This window comes from Marmota flaviventris, chromosome 1 (genome assembly GCF_047511675.1).
Source record: "Marmota flaviventris isolate mMarFla1 chromosome 1, mMarFla1.hap1, whole genome shotgun sequence".
Lineage (NCBI taxonomy): Eukaryota > Metazoa > Chordata > Mammalia > Rodentia > Sciuridae > Marmota > Marmota flaviventris.
Window position 1 is genome coordinate 172,750,486 of NC_092498.1, and position 21,968 is coordinate 172,772,453.

General features: G+C 35.3%; 1 protein-coding gene across 3 annotated transcripts in view; it reads right to left on the reverse strand.

Annotated features, from left to right (window-relative positions):
- Fhit (fragile histidine triad diadenosine triphosphatase) overlaps positions 1-21,968 on the reverse strand; it is a 1,433,463-nt gene that overhangs the window by 1,141,405 nt on the left and 270,090 nt on the right. Inside the window, exon 3 of one of the 3 annotated variants that reach the window (XM_071609246.1) lies at positions 3,890-3,941. The exons of the other annotated variants lie outside the window; for them this stretch is intronic. The gene's annotated coding sequence lies outside the window, so the exon portion shown is untranslated. The remainder of the gene's footprint in view (positions 1-3,889; positions 3,942-21,968) is intronic. 3 annotated transcript variants of the gene reach the window in all.

The window sequence follows — 21,968 nt, forward strand, 5'->3', positions numbered from 1 at the left end:
TAAAGATGGACTAAATGCACCTTGCATTGTGAGATGGACAAGAGCTTTTAGGCACCAGGGGCAGAATGTTACAGTCAGATATGAGGTTTCCCCCCAATGCTCCTGCATTAATGCAGGAATGTTTAGATATTAAATGGTTAGATAATGAGAGTTGTGATGTAATGGGTGACTTAATTCATTTGATGGATTAATAATTTGCATGGACTAACTAGATGATATTGTAGGTAGGTGGGGCATGGCTGGAGAAAATAGGTCATTGGGCATGGATTTTGTGGTTTATATTTTGTCCCTGTGTCTCTTGCTCTTTCTGCTTCCTGGCTGCCATGAGTTGAGCGGTTCCTCTGCTATACCCTTCTGCCATGAAGTTCTGCTTTGTCTAGGACCCAAAGCAATGGAGTCACCCAACCATGAAATGAACTTCTGAAACCATGAGTCCAAAATAAAATTTTCCTTCTCTAAGTTGTTCTTGTCAGGTATTTGGGTCATAGCAATGAAAAACTGACTAACACAGTCCCATTGGCTTTTGTGTTTCCAGCATATAGTATATACTTCATTTCTCAGGAGGTGGACTTCATTAAGCAAACTCACAAGAACAACATATAAAATCAGAATATCAAAATAGTAGTCTATAATTTGCAATATAATTATTGCACACATGTCAGAATGACCAGTGTGTTCATTCCCTTTCTGTAGATGTCTCCATGCAAAGCCAAATCCTAATCAGGCAGCAATTTGCAATGAATCTGAATGAGAAGAGTTCATTTGATGAATTGAATGTTAAAAGGCACCAAGGGAGATGGAGTCACCGATGGGAGAGAAGACGCAATGTGTATTGGCTGCAGCTCCCTGCATCCATTGCCATAACAGGAATGGCCCTGCCAAGGGAACCACAAAGCTCCAAGTTCCTCATAGGAGGCTCTGTCTTCTCCAAAAAGAACTACATGAGTACTCCTTCCACACTTCTATCACAATTTGGATGTAACAAAGTGTTTCTTTTGTTCTATAACACCTGCATCATTTTTCTCATTGCAAATTAAAATATACTCATTGTAACAAATGAACATACAAAACAATAGAACAAAAATTATTCTCATTCACCTAGAAAATTATGGGTGAATAATCTTTCAGTATTTCTATGTATCCATCTAGAAGGACCATACAAACTTTCCATTTGGTAGACAAAAAAAGTTGCTTATAAGTAGTTCCACATGATTTGACTTGATATACACACATACAATATGTTAAAAGTAGGATCACACTTAAATTGCTTTGCTTCTTTTCTTTCATCTATCAAGGAATCATAAATAGCTTTCCTTGTCATTAAGTAATATTATGACAGACATTCTTGCATATAACTCTTTACCAAAACTTCTAATTACTTCCTTAAAGAATACTCCTGGATAGAACTGTTGGGTCAAAGGAGATATATATACCCTTACTTTCATCTAACAAAAGCAAAAGTTGAGGAGCTGTGCCTGTATAACCAACAGCCTACAATTCTTACTCTCTGATCCTTTTCAGAAAGTTTGCCAAATCTTGGTCTAGAGTCTTTAAGTAACTGAGAGAGACTGCAGACATTTATTCTACAATAGGACACAGACTTCCCATTGTATAAAATTCATCAGGACTTGAAGCAGACCTCTTCTATTTCAAATGGTTTTTCTTGTTTAGTGTTTTTTTAATTGGTCCACAGTTCTATGTGATATAACTTCACTATTGAAGAATAATAGTAAAGAATACTATTAGAGGAATGTAGCTTCATTGTTTGTAACATAAATTATTGTACCTAATAAACAAATGATATCCAAAAAAAATAAATATTAAAAATTTCTTTCTTCAGCAATATTGCATAGTGAGCTATAATAAACATAAATTCTCTCTAATCACTTTTAATGAAAAAATTGATTGCTAAATAAAAAGACTGAAAGATTGCATATCTTATGTCTTTGGTTTAAAATAGCTAAGAATTTCAGACTAGATTCCCACTTTACTCATAAGTAAAATTCAGAAATTTGGCTAAGGAAATAACATATTGTACTTTTATTGAAAAAGAATCACACAGACCACGCTTAAATTATTACAAATTCCTCATTAATTAGATTTTAATCTACATGACTATACCATATGCTAGAAAACCACCCAAACACAAACTCTATGAGATGGTTTTACCACCATTACTTTGAGAGCCATTTAAAAGATTTTCTATGGGATAAAGATTGGGTGATTTATCATGGTTTTATGCTCCTTTAATCTGTTCCATCTTCCCATTGTAAAATAAATATTGGTTTTAAAATAAATGGTTCTGCCTAGGTTTTGATGAGAAAAATTGCTCTGTAAATCACAAGCTCACGTGTGCCAAATGCTAAGCCCAATGTTAACTAGCCCATTCTGAAGAAAAATAAGTCAATTTTATGGAACAAAAACCTAAGGGTGACAATTACTTAAATATATTATGAATGATTCCATGTAACTAATCTGAGATATGAGATTTCCCACTCTGTATTTTTTTTATTCTCAAGATAACCACAAGTTTATATCAAAACTGGTCCTTCAACTAGATTTTTTAAAATGTGCTGAGGACTTTAATTTTTATGATATCCTTTCCTACTCTAGTATGCAAGTTACAAAGCTAAAAGTAATAATCTGATGGTTATATAACATCTTTATCAAATACCTTTTTCCTAGAGTGATAACCAAATCAGTTTAACAGTCAGCTACTTAGACTAATATTGTAATGATTTGTTTAATGTCTATCTCATTCATAAAAATCTGTTAGCACCAGCACAATAACCCAGTATACAGCAGGTATCAATAAATATTTATTGAGTGAATGAATGAATTTTCATTCTAGAAAGCTAGTCAGCTAATCATGACAAAAGCTTAGAAAATGTGTAATTTATTAGAAGGTAGGTTTTCATGTATATTGCCATGAATAAGTTATTCAGAATATTCTTTTGAACTTTTATTCTCTAGTAGATCTATATTTAAATCTACTTTTCTATTTGTGTCCTCTTTCCTCCCTCTCCTTCCCCTCTCCCCAAACATTGATAAGTTTGTCAAATATTAATATACTTTTGTTAGTCTCTTAAAGAATCACCTTTTGCTTGGTTGCTCTTCTCTATAATTCTTTTGTATTCCATTCCATTTGTTTAAAAATATTTCATATTATTCCTTTCCTCAACTGTATTTGGGTTTACTTAGCTATTCTATTCATATCTTTTTGGTTCAATGCTTACCTCACTAATAACAAATCTTCCTTCATTTCTAATACATGCATCATGAATCTATAAATTCCCCACTATGTACATCCCCCAGTACATTTTTACAGGACTGGGGATTCTGTAATTTTTGTTGTTTAATTCCAATTAATGTTCCAAAGTATCTAAATGACAACTTGATAATTGAGGTTTGCTTTCTAATAGCAGTGCCTAAGTTTATCTTTTTTTTTTCCCCATCAACCCTGTTCTGTTCTCAGTGTCACTGGCACCAAACAATCACATAAAGTGACAGCTTTTAACTTTCAGTATGTCATCAAGCACATCTAGCTGTTAGGTTGGCATATCCTAATGCTAAAATTGCCCCGTGTCTGCTATTGAGTTCTTCAGTGAAGATAATTTGCAATTGAAAGATACTGTCATGGAATACAACTTTAATTTATTAAGTTATTTAATTAATGAAGACTTTGATATGACATCATAAAAACTCATAGTGTAGCAGAGTAATGGTCTATTTTAATTGTTATGGGCTAATGAGAAAAGAACAAAGGCAGAATTAATATGTAAATGATGTGTTTACATCAAATGAAAGCCAAATGATATTAGAGAATACTGTACTAAGGAAGGTTTTCCAATCTTTCAAACAGAGAAAAGTGTTGAGAGAATTGACTCACCCACATCATCAGGAGAGGCATGCCGAATTAAGAGAACTTTTGCCACGGTAGTCTGTATCACAACAAAGGCAAAAATCCATAAACTTGTGGAGGTTATCCTGAGATAATAATCAGATTAAAATGAATCCATAATATGATGCAAGTCCTATGAAGATAAACAAATCAGAGCAAGGAGATAGCGCATGATAGGGAAGAGGACCACTTCTGTGGTCAGGGAAGGAAGAATGGATTCTCTCAGGAGATGACATTGTAGTAGAAACCTGAGTATGGTAGGAGGCAAAGACACATCTACTGGGGAAGACTGACTGACAGAAGCAATAGCAAATACAAAGACACTGATGTAGGAATGAGCTTGACACATGTGAAGAGTGAAAAAGCAGTGTGTGTTGATGGGATTGTAAATTAGTATAATCGCAATGGAAATTCCTCAAAAGGCGAGGAATGGAAATACCATATGACCCAGCTATACCACTCCTCATTGTCTATCCTAAAGAATGAAAGTCATCCTCCTTTAGTGATATGTGCATACCCACATTTATAGTAGCACAAAACCCAATTTACAATAGCCAAATTATGGAACCAGCCTAGGTGTCCATTAACAGATGCATGGATAAAGAAAATGTGGTATATATGTACACTGGAGCTTTATTCAGACATAAAGAAGAATAAAATTATGTCATTTGTGGGGAAATTGGATGACACTGAGAGTATTATGTTAAGCTAACTAAGTCAAACTCAGTAAAGAATCATATGTGTTATTTCATTTGTGGAAGCAAGACAGAAAAAAAGTAGTGAAGGATCTCATGAAAATAAAGGCAAATCAGTATAGTAAAAGGACAAGGGAGAGGGATAAGGGGGAAATACTGGGGAATAACATTGACCAAACTATATTGTTATAGCATGTGCACATATGTTTGTGTAAAAACAAATCCCACCATTATGTACAACTTTAAGGCACCAATAAAAAAGGTACTGAGCTTTTCAGAAAACTGAAGGGAAAAAAAGGAAGGGTGGGAGGGAGGGAGGGAGTGTGCATGAAAGAAGAAAGAAGGGAAGGAAGCAATGTGAATAGATCACAGGGAGAGAGTAGTATGCAGTGAGAGAGGTATGCAATGAAGGGGGGAAAGAAGCCAAATCTTGAAGGGCCTTGAAGTCATGGCAAAGAGACTGCATTTACTCCTGAGGATGATGGGGAAATACTATAGGGTTTTATACAGTTTGTTTGAGTACTAGAAAGGGAGATGGGAGTGATGGGTACCAATTCAGGCTTGTTAGTTTACTGGAGGCATAGATGTAGTCTACTCTGACTGAGACAGAATCAGCTGAGTGGAAGAATGGGGGTAGGGGTTGGAAGGGGAAGGTAAAAGAGAAGGTGTACAACAGTTGATTCAGAGAGTAGAAGCGTTAGGTAAACCTATAGGACTTCCACAGAGAGCCGAGTATCCACTTGATGCTTGTGGACATAAAGTAAGGCAGTCAGAAGAATTGTATTCGTCTCCATCCAATCACATTTAGACCCAAGTAGACAGAAAGCCAAGAGAAAGAGTTTTTCTAGATAAGGATAACAGAGATGAGCAAAAGAGTTGAATGTACCTGTGGAGGAGATGAATCATAGCCTCTAAGATGGGCAGAGGAAAGTGGGCATGAGGTGGCTGAGGGATAATATATGAAAGCAACAGGTCAACAGATTGGATCATGGAACTCTAGTTGGAGTAGAGATGCTAACATCATGTGAGGTAGCATCCTTGGAAAGTCAGAAGGTGGTGATCAGAGAAAGCAGAGCTTTCAAAAACATTTTGAAGGTCAGAACAGTGTTTCTTGACAAGATCACAATTGGCATTTGAGGTGAAATAATTCTTCATGTGCGTTTCAGTCTCACATACTAAATGACATTGAATATCATTAGCTTCTGTTCTCTAAATGCTAGCAGCATTCCTTACATTTGTAAATACTCCATAGGACAGTGGAAATTACTAGGTGGCAAACCAATGACTTGAGGTATGAACACAAGATAAAAGTTCACAAGGGACAAACTCAAGGAACTTAGAGTCCATTTATGTCTCTTCTATATGATGGCTTTCACCAAAAAATGATGCAGAAAAGTGATGAATGTAAAGACCGTAGGCTAGGAGGTAAAACCTTCAAAGAATACAGAGTAGGCCATATTATAGTTTGATGACATGTCCTTTAAAAGTGCTTCTATGTATAAAAAAGTATTTAAAAGTGACAATTAGAATGAAGGTTATTAAACCCACTGCTAGACACTGAGGAAAAATAGCCCCTGCATGACAGAGTAACAAGGAAGTCTCTCTATTATGTGTAGCCAAGAGTATCAAGCAAGGGCTGGGGGTGTAGCTCAGTGGTAGAACATCTGCCTAGCATTACACTGGCCCCTTGGTTTGATGTCAAGAAAGGATGAAAGAAAGAAAAAGGAGAGAGATAAAGAGACTATCAAGTAGTACTGTCCAAAAGAAATTTCTATGATGTAAATGTAATCCATGTGCTCTATTAAAACACCCAATATCCCAATATCCCCTACTGAGCCTCTAACATGAGTGCAGTATGTCAGCAGAACTAAGTCTTTTGCTTTGTTTAATTTTTCATTAATTTAAATGTAAATAGTTACATTTGTCTAGTTATTACCATACTGAAAGATCAGAAGAGTAAAAGGTGAAAGAAGAGCAGGTGTGGGTCTAGATAAGTTTGTAGGATTGTAGCAGAAAGATGACAGAATTCATGCTCATAGCATCTACATTTTCAATAAACAGGATCAAAAAATTCATTTTAATTTATTTCAACCTCCTCCCAGACCAAATTCTGTACTACATTGTTATGGAAGACATTTGAAAAAATAAAAACTCTTCAAAAGTCTGAAATACCACCACTGAGTAAAAATTATTCCTTCTTATAGAAGCATCTGGTATTAATAGACTTTGACTATTGCCTATTTTTCTGCAATGGCCTAAGTGTAACTTTCCCCAAAGATGGATATTCTATCTCTAACAAAGGAAGAAAAATATAACTTCTGAAAATTCCCTTTTAAGAGATTTTATAGTTTTTTAGAAATCATATTTCTTGCATTTCATGTACAAAATAATATAAAGAAAGTTGTTCTTTGATATCCAAAATGGAGCAAATATTCAAAAGGAGGCAAAAGAATTCTAACTGGCTACAAACTGCATGCCTATAATTTCTGTCTTAACAAGGTGATAAAATAATGTGGTCAGAGGCTGCTCCTCCATACAAACCCAGCCATATGCAGAGATGTCCAGAATGGCCTTGTGGTTATGCATTCAAAAGCTTGGTTGCAAAATACAAGCAACACTATTTGTCTGCACTCACTAACCAAATGAACAATGGTAGTCAGGAGCCTAAGAACACTCACCTAATTGAAGAATTGCAATTTCAGGCAGGGGATAAGTACAGTACAGGTATCATCTGAATATTGCTTGACACTACATTTGATTAGGAATAAAGAAACAATGATTTAGTTTCTCTCAGTGCCTCCAATTTTCATTTCATTGTAATCAAAATACTCTCTCTAGCCTAGACAAGGGACAAAGTCCTTAGTTTAATATACCATAAATACATATTTAAGAAACAGAATCTGTGAGGTTAATCAGAACAGTACTATAACTGGTTAGAGTCCATCTATAGGAAACAAAGGTGAATTTCTCTTGAATCTTCAGGAAGAATCTGTATTTGGATGTTCTCACTTAGACCAGGTGCTGAGTATCCATCCTATCTTCCACATCCCTAAAGAGGTCTTATATATTACTCTTGGTTCTAAACTCCAGGGTTTTGCAAAAGTCAAGCAGAAGGCTTAAGAACTGAAGAGCCTGTAGAGGTCTACAACACTGGTAAGACACAGTCTACCAGATGTCCAGCCTCGGAATCCACTTTGGGTCCAGGATATAGATTTATGTTTCCACTGTAATGAATTCCATAGTTTCTAGTACTTAAACCAGGATTGAATGAAGGCTATTCTTGCTCTCCTTTTCAGTTTCCCCCAATGGAACTTAGATCAACATGAAAACCAAAATGGATGTTGGTGTTCTACCTTCAACACTTCTTAACTCTTCTAATCTGAGGCTGCCACCATGGAACAGGAAGACCCTCAAAAAGTGAAAGTAGGTAAATGGATTGCTTAAGTCCATCTCAGCTACTTGGGAGAGACAAGTAATGAAGAGCAGCAGAAAGAAATTGAATTAATTCCAACCACCTCTCTCTGTCCACATGCCCCCTCTGGTGGAGGAACTAATTGGTAATGTAATAGCTATAATTTTTTTTAATAACCAAAATTTTTAAAAGCAAAGGCAATCCACAACAAGACAATCAGCCCCTGTAGAATTGAGAGTCAAAATGTAGTGATTAAGAAATATGAGCTACAACTGGAAAACCACTTTCAGATGAAGCAGTAGGATGAATGATTTACCAAAAGGTCAACACTGCTCTTTTATCTTCACCACCCATCAGTTTCCATTGCCCTCAATTTGTCTGGCACAAAACAGAACGAAGGTCATAAAATATTCACATAAAAATTTACTTTATTTTGCAACATTAAAAAAAGAAACATACAGTTGGATATCATCAAAGCAGGGTATGGACTAGCTTTTCTATTAGGATTTCTTGCAAACATTAAGAAAAAGTGTTGACATTTAAAACCCTGATATAAGAGGTAATGTGCTCAGCAAGTTCCAGAACTCTCTGTCTTGACCTTGGCTTTGAGGATCCACTGTTCTTAAGCAAAGGGTGGGGTAATTAACCTCCTCCCCAAATACCACACAAGTGGTTGCAGGAGGTAGGGAGAATATCAGACTTTCTCTAACTTGCACTCTCCCAGGAGTCAAACTTTCTAAATGGCCTCTGCTTTTAGATGGTGTGGATGATGGCTTTCAACTCTTGATCTCAGAGGAGCTGTAGAACAAAACACCTCCCCACTCCCATTTGACAATCTTTGCACAAAAGGAACCACAACATTAAGTGAAATTATATTTTCTGGCAGAAGGGATTCTGAAAATTCACGTATCTGCAAACTTCTAGAACCCTTTAACCAAACCAGCAAAACACATTACTCTGTTTCAACTGAAAGGATAAGACTGATTACATCAGAAAATGGGTCATTTCCCCATTCTTCCTCTGAATTTACCAATTCCATGTCTGATTTTGCATCTTTCAGACAATTTGAAATTTTTTTAGCTAGTAAAAAATTCTTCTCAGACTATATAAAGGGGGATCTAAATATCTGTTACTATGTTTGTGCCATTGTTATTCACAGATTTTTTGTGAATCAAAAAAACAAAAAAAAGAAAAAACAAAGAAAGAAAGGAAAAAAGTCAAAAGATCTAAAAAAAAGATATCTACACAGATATTCATCACCATATTACTTATTATAATGAAACTTGGAAATACTCATTGTCAAACACAAGAATAGTATTTAAATTAATTATGGTATAGTCAAAGTAGAATATAATACAGATTGAAAATTATATAGTAGAATATTTACTACTGTAAAAAACAATTTTGGGTATTGTTAACGAGGAAAAGTACATTACAAAAACAGTAGGCACAATATTATCATATTTATTGTCAATGGTTATATTTGGATAATGAGACTAAAGTTTTGGCAAACACTGACTGGCTAACCTGTCTTTGATTCACAACCCTTTCACTCTAATAATCCTTATAACTGGGAATAGTTCTATAAAATGAAACATAAACAAAAAGTCTGCTAGGGAGAACTGTGTGTGTGTGTGTTTGTGTGTGTGTGTCCTGATTTAAAGGATTCTTCTTTTCTTTACCATCTACCTTCCCAATACAAACATGATGCCTGAAGGAGTACCAGCTTCACTGTGACCCTGAAAAAAAGAAATAGCATGCTAAGAACAGGAGAAAAGCAAAATCACCGTATCCAGACTTCCTCTAAAGACTTGGAGACTGTCACCACCGGTTGGATTTTCTGCAATTAGCAGACAAATGTATTCCTGATACTCAGGAGGTTCTATTTTTATCTTTTTGCTTATCTATAGATTTTTATATTTTTACCTAAATATGTTATTTTTGTGATAAGAAAATAACGCTGGATACAATAAAAAGAAGCTTTAGTATACTTCAAGAGAAATCTGGAGACTAAGAGACGCAGTTCACCTAAGGAACAAGATAATGGGCAAAGAAAACATGCCGATAATAGAATACTTAGAGTTGCTTAATGCTATTAATATTTTCAGTACTTTAAACATACACTGTTTATTTCTGGAAACATTTAAGATATACTACTGTGCCGGTACTCCAGCAGGCACTGACAATTCCTAACATGAAGAGAGCTGTGATCAGATGGAAGGGAAACAAGGAACTTCCAGAGAAGTAAAGTATCTTGCCTGACATTCATCAGCTTCTCAATCGTGAAACAAGGACCAGAATGCAGGTCTATTGACTCCTAATGACTTTTACCACTTTATCATATAATTAAATATTAATATTCAGCTAAATGATGTTTAGAAAACTCTGGTGGAAATTGTTTAAGAAGGATGAACTGAATGGGGACAAACAAACAAACAAACAAAACATGGGAGAGATATTTTTCTTCATTAATAAGCTCTTACAGATTTACAAGGTTCTTTCCCTCAAATAAAGGGAAAGGTCTGTTTGAATGGAGCGGAGAAAATCCTTGTTTTTATCTGTCTATACCACATCTATCAGTTCATCAAGTCATGACCACAAAATGTAATCTCATTCAACTATAATAATGGCGGAAAGAACACTAAGTAATGCAATCAATTGTTCGGTACCACAAGTAACAATTAAAATCTGGTCTATTTATTCATCTTTTAACCATTTGCTTTTAGATCCCTGTACATACAACCAAAAGAATAAGACCTAAGAATCTATCGAGGCTCACTGAAATTAAACTAAAATTTGGGGTGGCGTTCAGAATAATAAGTGCCATTCCAGAAGCAGGGCAGCTACATTGTTCCTGAATAGCCAAAAGATCGGGTAATAAAGGGGAGCAAACTATGCTATCTCAAAAGATGCATTGTTATGTTTCAGTCATGAGGTGTCCCCCAAAAGCTCATGTGTGAGAAAATGCAAGCAAGTTCAAAGGTGAATTGATTGGATCAGGAGAGCCTTAACCTTATCAGTGAATTAATCCACTGATGGGTTAACTGGGTGGTAAGTACAGGCAGGTAGGTGTGGCTGGAAGCAGTGGGTCATTGAGGGTGCCTTTGGGGCTTATAGTTTGTCACCATGAGCAGAGCTCTCTTTCTCTCTACTTCTGGTTATCACATCCCGAGCTGCCTTCTTCCCCCAAGCCCTTCCACCATGATATTCTGCGTCACCTCAGCCCAGAGCCAGCTGCCTCTGAAACCATGAGCCCAAATAAACTTTTCCTCCTCTCCATTGTTATTATCCAGTCTTTTGGTCACAGATCCCAAAGCTGAGTAAAACATGCACTTTGACAAAATATTATTTTGAACTAAAAGCACTTATAAAAAAAACAACAGGTACAAGAAGGGCACATTGACTCTCCTCTTTTTCTTTCTGAAAGCAGATGAAATCTCAGTTCAAAAGATGTCCTCTCTATATCAGAAGGAAAGTAACATTCTTATCATCAAGGATGGGAAGTTAAGAACAAGAGAAATTTATACAAATAGACCTTGTTAAAATAATGCTTCTTATGATTTATTCTCCCCACATAATTTAGTTGCTTTTTCCACAACTGACTCTCTTTGTTCAAGAGAATACAAAATCAAAAGATTTTCCCATTTCTTTGATTCTTCATTTCCTTATGGTGGACTCTCAGTCATATGCAGCTTAACTTGAATAAATTTGTATTATTTTCTTCTATTAATCTGTTTATGTCAGTTTAATTCAAAAGCCCAGCTTCCCTATCATCCCCACCACCCCCCAAAAAAAACTCTAAAAGAAAATAATATTTTACCTCCCCTGTAGTTGCCATCTTAAATGATGGAAGGTACTCTCATTCTTGAAAATAAGAACAAGTATGGACATGTTTCTCAGACATGTTCATTTACAACCCAGAAAAATAAGTAAAGGATAATATAGTAAAAATAACTGCCACATATAAACACTGTCTGGACTCACACATATCCCTTATTAGAGCAGCCATCATCTACACTGTGATAATCTATTTGCAATGTCTGTCCTCCCACTAGATTATCAGCTCTCCAAAGGAAGGACCATTTCCTTTCATCTTTGTCAAAGATACCAGGCCTTTCTCGAACTTCCCAAGATTCAAATTAAACTTAGATTCCAACTATAAATGCCACTTAGATTCCAGCTATAAATGCCTATAAATCATAACAGAAATTTTTACTGAAAGTTCCTCTTCATTCCAAGCTATCTTACTTTTTAAAAAAAGTTAACAACTTTTTAACATTTTCCAAAATATCTTGAAGGGCAGGGGTAGGGTGGTGGTGGTGGGGGGGGAAGTCACACATTAAATTCTGTGAAGTAACATTTACTTCCTCAAGCCCTGACTAATTGGAAATGACTGGACTTGGCAGCTCCTTTTATCACTTGATCTATAAGCTAAATTCAGTTCCTGTTGTGCCAACTGGAAAATGCCAACATCCCTTCCCATCCATACAGCATCCCACCCCATCAGTCACTCTAGGGTCTGACAATCTGGTATGACCACTCCCTATGAGAGCAAAGTAAAAATTAAAAACAAACTTATAAGTAGCCCAGAAGAGCAATGGTGAAGTTAGAAGAGATTAGAAGGGTGCCAAATACATTACTATTGATTCCCTGCTAGCAATTTCATGGAAAAATATCCACTGCAGTTATATAAAGAGCATTTGGCTCAGTTCCAACTCTTTTGTCTTCAAGTCTTACAAAAAAAAGAAAATCAACCAAGAGGGATAAGAAACTAGAAATTGGTTGATGGGGCACAACGGTTTTCTGTAGAATGAGAAACCTTCATCACTGTGCCTTAATTATGTAAATCTGCTCCCGCAGAGTCCGATACATTTATTTATTGAGCCTTGCCACTGCCATCCTGGTAACCCAGAGAAGAAGCCAATTTATAATGACTCAAGCCACATTTCACAATAGACTCCAAAGGACACATGATGTCATTTGCTAAAATGACTCAATCCAGATGGAAAGCATTCTGACCCATACATAATTGATTGACCTTTGCTATGCTTTTCCTGGTTATTTATGTACTATCATATGCATGAATGTATATTAGTGGTATTTACACTTGGCAGCTACTTTTAAGAACACATTATTCAATCGGAATTTGAAGCTTTTAATGACCATTTCCTCACCAAACATTCATAAATGAAGAAACAAGGAAAGATGTTATCTTTAAAATAGTGTTTAATAAGCTCTGAAGAGTCTTAAGAAGCTTCACTATTCTAGTTGTTTTAAATTACAGCAGAAAAGATCTATGTATGTAAAACTGAATCCAAAACCTTGAAACCAAGGACATCAAAAGACATATTATCTATTTTCTGGCTTGGGGGTCCAATAATGAGGGTGAAATATGCTTTACCAAAGAAATGGGTTATTTTAGATAGTTTCAAGAAAAGCATAAACTGTGGTGAAGTGGAGACATGGTAAATCACCCCCTAAAAATGAGCACAATTATGTGATGTTCAACTTTTGAACACACTATGAATTTGGTTTTCCCAAAGGGATTAATTGCAAATTTGATAATATCTGAAAGATCAAGATAGTTTCAAGATAATCATAGGAAAGACTAGAAAGTGTGTCATTTTCCCATTATACACACCCAAGCAGACATCGTTAACTGATCACTCAATTCTTAACCATAGAGCCATGAAATGGACTCAAAATACTTTTTCAAAGGTATTCCCGATAAACACTACCAAATTTACAGACTTGTCCTAAAAATAAAATTAAATAGAGAAGGTTGTATTTGATTTACTGATCAAAGTAATTGTATCTCTTATTGGCATGTCCTTCAAGATTCAATCTAAAACTAAACGGGGTCTTAAAACCAAAATTAAAATCACTTTTGTAAATCTTACAAAAATATTAAATCAAATTCAGTAGTTGTCCATAAGTCATGGTAGGCTGATATGAACAAAAAATTTATCAATTCATCCTGTACAATTGACTTTTTAATTTAACTAAACAAAATTAAGGAAGGAACACACTGAAATGGCAACATAATAATTCTATAGTTACAATAGAATGGTGACTTGCAGATATTCAGTTTATTATATACCCCAATATATTTTTTATAAATTCAAAATATTATATAAAATACCAAGATAAAGATGAATCATTCTAGCTTATTTCTAGTCTACTCAAGAACTGGAAAGGCTGATGCCAAACATTTCTAAAGGTCAAAACCCTATGCAATAATGACAAGACTTTTTTCTGCTAATGCAACTATAATAGTTCAGAGTATTCTAATAGCTAACCAGAATACCCTGTTCTATGATTACAATATTTTGTTGTAATTCAACTAGAGTATTCATGAAAATTATTGGAAATCTAAAGCTTCATTTCCCCCATTCAAACAAAAATATCACAAAATGACACGTAAGCCTCAAGTGAGATTCATTCTTTTACAAGAAATAAAAACCCACTTGAGGAGCTCAAATAAAAGGGGTTTCTAGAAGTATATCCTTCTAACAAATAGGGTAGGAAATACAGTCAGGCCCCTGAGGAACCACAGGCAGGAGGTGGGAAGTCACTCAGATTTAAGGTTGATATATTCACTGTCTCTGGGGCTATAAGGTCCTATGTCTCTACCTGTTTGAGAAACCTTTATCTCATCGACTTTCCCTGTAGATGTGCTTTCTATGCTTTGGCATCAACATGACTAAATAATGGTATCTTTGCAGCCTAATTATAAGCCAAGTAGTATCCTGATGTATAATATATAATTTCAAAATGCCCAGAGGAAAAAATTCTGATTAATTCAATCAAGGTCAAGATCTGTCCACACCTGGCCTAATTGACACAATTGTATATAATAAATTACCAATTCCAACACCTATAGAGACCAGGCAGGAAAACTAAAAGTGTGAAGCTGACCAGAAGCTGGAAGAAAAGGGCCTGCAACAGAAAGCATGCTATTATCCACTCTGGCAAGATAATCCAGATTTTCAGTGAAAATTCCTGATTTTTTAAAAACATATTTGCAGGTCATATTAGGCCACAGTGTTCTACAAAAATTGAAGTGTTTTGATTCCATGTCAGAGGGTTCACATGAGGAAAACATAGCTGTAGATGCCAGCCTTTTAGGTGGACATAGAAGCAGTCACTCAGAGTGTGGATTACTTGCTACTCTTCAAAACGCCCTCTCACATACAACATGCACTGCAGTTAAATATTTTAAAGTGTCTTGTACAAGATGATATACTAAGTTGAGCAGAGATAATTGTCTTGTGGCTCTGAATGGGTTCATAGAAAAAAGTGGTTAAAAAAATTAAATCAGACCAACGCACACTGGAGCCAGAAATATTTGACACCATCTTCTCCTTCTTTTCTATCCACAGCCAAAACTGCTACCTGCCATCAAAAGATAAAAAGATACACATTACAAAACAACTGCAGATTCCTTTTTCAGCTAACTAAGGATGACACAGGGCCTTCTGTGCTAATTGCTTCACCATAAAAAACTGTGAAATACAGAAGTCTCAGCTCAGATGCCACTTCCTCCATGAAACCCAGTGTGAGTCCTCAATCTAAGGCCCCCATGGGTGTTCACAGAGCACCTGACCAACCTCCCGCCCATTGCTGTCTGCCTAACTCCTCATATGCACACACACACACAAAAAACCTATTTGGCTTAATCTTGAAACCTGGAAAATGTCTAATCCCCCTGTCTATCCCATCAGCCCGTTTGTTGACTAAACGTGTGTAGTTGAAAATTGAAAGTTATACTCCATGTATATATGTTAAAATACATTCTACTGTCATGTACAACAAAAACAACATATGAAAAATTAAAATAAATACATGTGTTTGGACACACTCAAAACTATTTTTGTGGAGTGGGTCAGGTTCTATGCATGCATGATTTTGTCAGGATGAACCCATGAATATTTAATTATAAAAATTTAGTAAAAAAAATATTGATTTCTATTTTTTTTAAATTTTTTATTGTTGGTTGTTCAAAACATTACATAGTTCTTGATATATCATATTTCACACTTTGATTCAAGTGGGTTATGAACTCCCATTTTTACCCCGTATACAAATTACAGAATCACATCAGTTACACATCCATTGATTTACATATTGCCATACTAGTGTCTGTTGTATTCTGCTGCCTTTCATATCCTCTACTATCCCCCATCCCCTCCCCTCCCCTCCTCTCTTCTCTCTCTACCCCCTCTACTGTCATTCATTTCTCCCCCTTGTATTATTTTCCCCTTTCCCCTCACTTCCTCTTGTATGAAATTTTGTATAACCCTGAGGGTCTCCTTCCATTTCCATGCAATTTCCCTTCTCTCTCCCTTTCCCTCCCACCTCTCATCCCAGTTTAATGTTAATCTTCTTCTCATGCTCTTCGACCCTACTCTGTTCTTAGTTACACTCCTTATATCAAAGAAGACATTTGGCATTTGTTTTTTAGGGATTGGCTAGCTTCACTTAGCATAATCTGCTCTAATGCCATCCATTTCCCTGCAAATTCTATGATTTTGTCATTTTTTTAATGCAGAGTAATACTCCATTGTGTATAAATGCCACATTTTTTTTATCCATTCATCTATTGAAGGGCATCTAGGTTGGTTCCACAGTCTTGATATTGTGAATTGTGCTGCTATGAACATCGATGTAGCAGTGTCCCTGTAGCATGCTCTTTTTAGGTCTTTAGGGAATAGACCAAGAAGGGGAATAGCTGGGTCAAATGGTGGTTCCATTCCCAGCTTTCCAAGAAATCTCCATACTGCTTTCCAAATTGGCTGCACCAATTTGCAGTCCCACCAGCAATGTACAAGTGTACCCTTTTCCCCACATCCTCGCCAGCACTTGTTGTTTGACTTCATAATGGCTGCCAATCTTACTGGAGTGAGATGGTATCTTAGGGTGGTTTTGATTTGCATTTCTCTGACTGCTAGAGATGGTGAGCATTTTTTCATGTACTTGTTGATTGACTGTATGTCCCCGTCTGAGAAGTGTCTGTTCAGGTCCTTGGCCCATTTGTTGATTGGGTTATTTGTTATCTTATTGTCTAATTTTTTGAGTTCTTTGTATACTCTAGATATTAGGGCTCTATCTGAAGTGTGAGGAGTAAATATTTGTTCCCAGGATGTAGGCTCCCTATTTATCTCTCTTATTGTTTCTTTTGCTGAGAAAAAACTTTTTAGTTTGAGTAAGTCCCATTTGTTGATTCTAGTTATTAACTTTTGTGCTATGGGTGTCCTATTTAAAAACAGAAAATTAACTGAAAAATGTTAAATTTACACTAAATTCTTTCCCATTCTTTTGTGTGAACTCTAAGATTATCAATCAAACATTTAAAGCCTTTTATTCAAATGAGAATTACATGTATTCTGCTGAAAATTGTTAAAAACTCAAAATCATATACTTGTGGGCTTTGGGGAATATTTAGTCAAATTTGACCTAAAAATCCTTACAGCCACCTTCTGTCAGCTTCTAGATATGCATAGATTTCCCCCCAATATACCTGTATTGATATAGATATAAATATACCTAGTATGAAAGAACAGGGCCTAGTAAAATTCTCTACTCAAGACATAAAATCCATATATTTAAACTTATGAGAAATTTGAAAAGTGTAGTGTATGCATGTCTTGCAAAGACTTATGATCCATTCTGAAGAAATAAGTCTTGGCAAATTTCCCTAGCACTGAGAAATGTTTAGCAGGAATTAATTTTTAAATGAAATAAGCTAAAAATGAAATAGAAAAAAAAAGTACCATGATTTATAGTTAAGTCTTATTCTCCAGTAATTATTGAAGGTGACACTGGTATTTTGTATCATTGGTAATGAGAATGAGTTTGACCAAATGTCTCCCTTTTCCCATGAAAAATATTTGCAGTGTTCCAATTTTTACTGCTAATCCAGATCGGGTGGCTCTTTATCATGTGCAGTTAGTAGCCTAAAAACTGTGGGGAGAGTAGAGCATAATTTCAAGGCAATAAGTATATCTGAGACAGAAATAAGATTAAATGAGGTCTATTTCTTTGAACACTTGACCCTAAGTTATGACAAATTAACTTTAAAAGACAATGTTTTATCTTCAATGGAGGCGGGTAGGGTGGGAGGGGCTTTACTTGTCATTCCAGCTAAAGAAGTATTTGGCAAACATCCTCTTTGGAAAGACTTTGTCTAGCAAAGAGATTATAATCCATGTAGTAAGGAAGAAAAGAAGACTGAAAACAAATAGATAAATGAAGAAATTTATAGCAGCATTTGCCAAGATGGATCCCATTCATGTGTATTACCAAGGGCAAGGGATATTATGTTACATTACTCCAGGAATTGCCAATATTTAACATCTGTAATGATCCTTGTGAATTTTCAGGAAGAGACAGAGCATCCAACAGTTTTTCCATACATATGTGTTTACACTAAGGTTTTTGGCATGTAAATACTCTTAGAGATACTCATGCTATCAGACAAATCCAGGCTGAAATTCTGTCACTTACTGGGTGTGTTCCCATGTGTGCACTTCTTAACCTCTTGGTTACCCAATTTTAACATTCAGTCCTTCAGTTTGTTTCTTCAGAAGTTATTCCATTGACTTCCCTTTGATGTTATTTCTTATAATTAGTTATATGTCATAACATCTTTAGCCACAATAATCTTATTTCCCATACAGTTACAAATTTGTACATATTCTTTTGTGATTTCAAAAAATAAAAATAAAAAGCATATACCAGTCTGAACTGGTAGTTGGACAGAAACACACATGACCCCTGAACTCACAGAACTCACAGTCCTGTTGGAGAGACAGTCAAGAAACAACACACACAGAACAGAAGATGCCAGTAAGAGACTCTAAAGGGGGTATAACTTATTCTAGAGAGAAGAAAACATTTGAGTTGAAATCTGGAGAGAAGGAATTAATTAGGAGATGAAGAAAACAAGGGAATAATAATGTGAAAGGCCCTGTGCCAAGTAGGAGAAAACCGATTTTAAGGAAGACAAAGGGCACCATAATTGGAGTTCAGACACTAGGGGAGAAAGAGATAAGAAAAGTCAAGAGAGAATGACCTTCCATGTTAGCTTTTTGAATGATAGAAATAAATAACTTCTACCAAGAGAGCTGCATAATCGGTTTCAGATTCTGAAATCTCCCTCAAACTTTAGTACGCAGAATGTATTGTCCAAGTAGATGGGAGGGGATCCATTAGGAGGCCATTGCAGTAATTATGATAATTTCCAATGAAAAGGTAGATATGGTGAAATACGACAACTCCCTCTCTGAGGGAGATTTAGGAGTTGGCAATGAATTGGATAAGGGCATTAGATTTATTTTATACATAAAATTCCAAGCTGCATTATTTGCTGATCTGTAAGTTTTACTACCAGATCAGCTAACGAGTTTTCTTTACTATAACCTGGAAGATTTATTTCAGTTGATACAATATCTCTCTTTTAAAAATAGTTATGATTCTTTTTTTTTTGTACCATGATTCTTAATCATATTCCACAATGGTCAGTATTGGGATGTTTATACATTATGGAATAAAGGAATAAAAAACTTAAAACTATGTTTTACATTAAATATGCAGTGTCTTTTTGTTAAAGTATATTATTGTTATTATTAGTTTGATACATATTATTGATACATATTATTGATACACATGTTATTCTTAGTTTGATACATATATTATTGTTATTCTAAGTTTGTTATTCTTAGTTTGCTTTGCACACCTCCTCCCCGATTTCCCATCAGCACAGGAATGTAGGCTTCTAGGTCCTAGAAATGATTCACTCAAGATGAGAACATAAGTACAAAGAGTGCTGCTACACTATATCGTTGGTAATCACTCTCTCCCCAAAGTGTTGCTTAACTCCTTAAAACAAAACAAAAGAAAAAGCAGAACATGGTAAAATAATGGGCACTGAAAATACCTAAGACTTTGGAATATTGATTGTTTTATCAAATTCAATAAGAAGGATAAAACCTTGATTTCTGTACACTTGAATTTTGAAAGATTAGAGAGCAAGTTGATGACTCTTGGACAACAATACACAATCATATACATAAAAGCATAGTTGAAAAAGAACAAAAAATGTCAATGAATACTTCTGAGAAATGATTTTGAAGTATAGGGGGTTTCTGTTTTTCTTCTTTTTTTAATAATACAATGTGTTTTCACAATACCTTTATATTATTTATTTTTTTTATGTGGTACTAAGGATTGAATCCAGTGCCTCACACATGCTAAGCAAGTGCTCTAGAACTGAGTTACAACCCCAGACCCGGATTTCTGCTTTTCTGTTTTATGTATTATTTGAATTTTAAGAACTGGTATCATTTTGTAACAAAAGTAGTAGGATATAAAAGCAGATATGAGGAGCTGGGGTTGTGGCTCAGTGGTAGAGCACTCACCTAGCATGTGCAGGGCCCTGGGTTCAATCCTCAGCACCACATTAAAATAAATAAAATAAAGGTATTGCATCCAACTACAACTGAAAAGTAACTATTTTAAAAAAGCAGATATGAAAGACAAGATGAAGAAAATGCCAAATCTGTTTGGTAAGCCAGGATAGTAGGGGGCAAAAATTATCGTAGACAGTAAATGTACTTCATTAAACTTTCATTATATATATTTTTCTACATTCATGACCAGACTAGTACCTAGTACATATCTACATATTAACACTGACACTGCAAAAGGGCTGCATTTGAATACCACTATATAAAAGGAACATATCAAATCACTATAATCATCTTAAATCCAATTATAGGCAAATAGAGGTAGTTATAATATACATGGGGAAATTTTAATTTCTGATGGGATAAAAACTCAGTTAAAAAAAATCTAGTGGCTGACTCATGTGTAAATAATTTTTAAGGGAAAATGGCAAAATCCCCATCCAATCTGATTCAATAATTTTCCAGAATGGAAGACCCATTAGAGAATAGATATGAGCTCCTCAGACTTTTCCAACTTAAGAAGCATTATCACATCTTAGACTACCTGGACTATCTTGTGCAGAATCACTCTGTAGCTTTTTAAAAATACAGAATCTTAACCATCCTAAAATTATACTGAATTGGCTAAAGTTTCCAATACAAAGATTAGCAGAAGTAAAAATAATAGATATACTTATTCAGTATCTCAACAAAGTTGTTAGAATTTCAACATTAAATATGAAGTTTGCTGTAGATTTTTTTTGTAGTTAAAATTTATCTGATTAAGGAAGTTCTTCTATAGGGAAGTTCTTCTGATGTCACTGAGAATTTTTGCCATTAATGAATGACTGTTAAATTTTATCATTTTCCTCCTCATCTGACATGATTATGTTTTTGTTTTTACTTTACTAATGTGATAAATTGCATTGACTCATTTTCCAATAATCAACTTGCATTACTGGAATAAATCTAACATGATAGTGATACATTTATTATCTTTTTTTGTATATCACTGGATTTGATTTGCCAACATTTTGGCTAGAATTTTTCCATGTATCTTCATAAGGAAATGTGAACTGGGAATTGCCTTTCTTTTAATACCTGTTATGGTTTGGATGTGAGGTATCCCCTAAGAGCTCACTTGTGAGAAAATGCAAGTGGGTTCAAAGGAGAAATTATTGAGTTTAAGAGTATTAACCCAATCAATGATTTAATCCTCTGATAGGGATTAACTGAGTGTAACTGAAGTGGTACTGTACTGGAAATTGGGGAGTTGCTTTGGGGTATATATTTGTATCTGGCCAGTAGAGTCAGTGTCTGTCTCTCTCTCTCTCTCTCTCTCTCTCTCTCTCTCTCTCTCTCTCTCTCTCTCTCTCTCTCTCTCTCCTTTCTGACCACCATGTGATCTGCTTCCCTCTCCCACACTCTTCCACCATGATGTTCTGCCTCACCTTGAGCCCCAAGGAAGGAGCCGACCTTCCATGGACTGTGAAGCTGTGAGCCTTCAAATAAAC